Source organism: Pinus tabuliformis, chromosome 8 (assembly GCF_031772625.1).
Source record: "Pinus tabuliformis cultivar Carrire ecotype Pingquan chromosome 8, CPIR1, whole genome shotgun sequence".
Taxonomy (NCBI): Eukaryota; Viridiplantae; Streptophyta; class Pinopsida; order Pinales; family Pinaceae; genus Pinus; species Pinus tabuliformis.
Genome location: NC_142294.1, coordinates 1,751,743,986 through 1,751,747,925, shown reverse-complemented (window position 1 = coordinate 1,751,747,925; position 3,940 = coordinate 1,751,743,986). Strand labels below are relative to the sequence as shown.

Genomic DNA, 3,940 nt, shown 5'->3' with positions numbered 1-3,940 from the left:
ATCTAATTTAAAAAAACTAATATACTCCTTTTGCAGCATTTACAGGATCAAACACACAACTATATAAGCTACATACATGAAATAACAATGCCCAAATAATCAAGAACTTTTAACTTTTCCTTATTATAATGTATTTCTGCATTAGTTTTATCATGCCAACTAATAATTTTGTTAAATATCAATAATGCTAACAAAATTATTTCCAAACAATAACAAACACTAGAAATAACATACTAAGCCAATATATATTCGCCACTTGACCTTCCATATAGGCCAACTATGACAATTATATTCTTTTAATGGCCAAAAGCTACAAAAAATTGCAATCCCTCATGCAAGTGAAATTGAGGGAAAGACCAAAGATAAAATATCTCGGGAGGAATCTTGCATAATGTATGTCCAATGCTCATATTTGATTATTATTACATTTGATATTGATATTTGATTATTATCACATTTGATGTTTGAGATTACCTTGAACAAACAACACAACTATACAATGATATTAATTAAAAAAAATAAAGCTTGAATTATCACCTTTCTTTAAGTTGAAAGATGTTTGTATTTTAAAGCTTTGTTTTGGTTGGGTTGTTTTATTTATATTTTGTATAGAAGGTGATAATACGAATTTTTCATCGCCCAACAATAGGAATGTACCTATGTTCTCTTGATCCAAAACCAAATTCGTCGTCTTCCCTAGATACTGTCAGTGAATAATTCTCAATGCTCTATGTATCATCCAACCAAGACTTTGATTGTTATTCTCGTGGCACAAAGTAGGGTTTCCAAGTTGGACTTCGATGGTTTTTCCTGTGGCACAGAGTAGGGTTTCCAGGTTGGACTTCGATTGTTTTCCTGTGGCACAGAGTAGGGTTTCCAAGTTGGACTTTGGTTGTTTTTTCTATGGCACAGAGCAAGGTTTCCAGGTTTACAACTACGATCCATTCAGAGAAACCTTTAGAAGGGACTTCAACAATGGTGGTATTTTTGTTGTGGAGATGTTATTCTGATGTAATATTTTGGCCCTCATGGGCAGGGTTTCGAATCCCCAGTACCCACCCAATAAGGTCATGATCTGGGATGATCATTAGAGCCACTATATTAGGGAATTATCCTTTAGGTCTACGGTTCGAGCCATGAAGCTAAGATGAGATCAGATTGTGGTGGTGTTGGATCACAAGATTTTGTGTACAATTTTGTGGATTTGAAGTTGATGAATCATGTTGAGATGATAGAAAACGATAAGGATTTGTGTGTTGTTTCTCATGCTGCCAATAGCTTCATGTTGGCCTTCTTAGGCTTGTACCATGAGTAGATGAGGTTCGAGCATTATGGCTTCAAGAGGACCAGATTCATAATTTCCCATGACTCTCACATCACATGCTTTGCGCTCACCCATGATGGCAGCCTCCTTGTGGTTGCTAGTATAAAGGGGACTCTTATAAGGATCTTCAACACCCTCAATGCAACTCGCTTACAAGAGGTATGGCTTTCATCTCTACTTATTATGTTTGAAACATTTATATTGGTCGTTAAATCCCCATCAATCCTTAGTTAAAGACTCATGCTTTGAAACATTGACCTTAAAAGAAAGCTTCTTTCGTAGACAAGAGTTAATCACGATGGCCATATTAATGTTCTTATGTATTATATCTAATTGATTGATCAATTGGGGAATTGTTCCATGCCTAAGTACTGGTAGGTGAAAGTTGTGAACATTATTATAGGGTTTTGAGTCAGTGTTGGCTAGTAATGTAGGTTGGCTAAACTACTATTAAAACACCATTAGGCTTATTCGTGGCTATTTCTATGCTCTTTCGGGCAATACTGTTAAGAGAAGAAGTCAATTTCTTGTACATTTAAGCCCATATGAAGGTGTTTGAATGTAATTTTCTTGAAAACAATCTTGTAGTGGGTACAATTTGGTGAAGCATGTATTAGGTTGTATAGTTTCTTATGCCTGAGGAAGGAGAATGAAGTAACATTATATAGTTAAATATAATTATGCATTATCTTATAATGTAATAAGTTGAATTTCTAATCCATTTAGGTTTCATAAATTCAATGGTTTTTTATTTCAACCATTACCATCTTGCTTTTACTACTTTAACTTGATTAGGTTAATGCATTTTCATTATTTTCTATGTTGCCATTTTATGTGTGTTATTTCCCTTGCTAGAGAATTGCTCGTAAGTGCTGACAGAATCTATTGTCTCAAATGAAATCTAATTTTCTACAACTATTGGATTACTCAAGTTTCAGTTGATTTTACTGGCTGTTGTATGGTTAAATGTTTTTTAATAGAAAGAACTTTATTCAGGTCAAAACATAGCCATTTATATGTTTTTTAATATTCAAAAAATGATATTGAATCGAATTTTCTGAAAGAGATTTGGCTTACTTAAAACAAAGGAGAATAACACTGGAATATATTTCAAATTATTTGAAATCAAATATTTATGGATATTAGACAAATGGGTGTAACTTCAAAAAATGTATTTCTAGAGAAGGGATTGACACTTTAACTTTGATTTGATTCACCATTAGTGGTAGTCTTGTTGTTAGGAATAAGAAAAACTTATTGGAAAAATAATTAACCAACAACAAAAACACATAAACCTTGCACACATTGACACACAATTTACCTTGGAAAAACCTTGCATTTATGGGCACTCCTACTGATTATAATGGATGAAGATCTGTAGTTAAAGGATTGCCTCACAAGGGACAACATTTGTTTTCTAGGAAGGTGTTACTGCTAGAAGTAATGAATGGATTTTTGCAGGAAGGGGAGGTGTTGGTGTAGAAAATAAATGGGTTTGACAGAAGTCCCTACCCTTACCATGGATCAATATTGCATACTTCATTCAAAAGTAATTCACTTGAAAATGGAAACATGACTTTATTTTCTTATACCACTTCAAGCTATTGAACCATTTACAACACCATATGTTGGTTAAATTACCCTTCTTTTTTTGGAAAATGTTGTAGTAGATGGTATTGAGTGTCCAAATGTGCAATGCATTACCTATTTTCATTCATGAATTATAGTATGTGGGTCACATTTGGGGTGACCTTGTAGGAATTCCCTTATTCATATCAAATTTGAAAGACAGGGGATAAAGTGTGATGCCAGAGAAAGAAATAGCTATATCAAAAATAGGGGAAGTTACAATTGAAATTCTACCGGCTAAAACTGAAACTGTAATTCATGATATTTGTCTACCAAGATAATGAAACAATGCCATATGTTTAGTAAAATAAAACCTTTTTCTACATACAATTTTTCAATTCAACTTGGGGTTATCCATCTCCTCTATTTTTCATGATCGAGTTGCACAGGGACATCCAAATCCACTAACAACCATCTCTGTTGTTTCCGTCTACATGTGACTGTCTCTATGACTATGCTTGGATTTGGAGAAGCATTATTTGGTCATTGTGCAACATATTATACTCTAGGTGTAACTACAACCTAAGCTTCGATTTGGAGAGGTGTTGTTGAGTCACTGTAGAATTTACTTTAGGCCTAATTCTAGCTACGACCCCCAAAAAGGAAGAGATTGTAGCCATGATAGGGATCTTCATGTTAAATCTCAAGCTCAGTTTTAGAAGATATGCATTATGATATGCAAAGAGATTGGTAGATGAATGATATAGTATCAGATAAAATCTCACTACATGAAAAGAGGATAATCGATATGTATAACAATCTACATGTTGCCCAGGGTTGACTCGAAACTAATTTATTGGAATCAAAACATTCATTTGTTAATCTAGGGACGAATATAAGTTGGATTAAGAGAAAATATTATTTTTTAAAGCTACGCTTTTTGAATAGGAAAGTAGCTAGCATTCATTTCGGCCAAAACTAGATGGAGTTAATTGGGCCTTAATATTTATCCTATCTTCTCTAATCATCCTATTGATCACTATTTTT

General features: G+C 33.6%; 1 pseudogene; it reads left to right on the top strand.

Annotated features, from left to right (window-relative positions):
- Positions 1-800: 800 nt before the first annotated feature.
- LOC149243111 (autophagy-related protein 18a pseudogene) lies at positions 801-1,558 on the top strand (annotated as a pseudogene).
- The last annotated feature ends 2,382 nt before the right edge of the window (positions 1,559-3,940 follow it).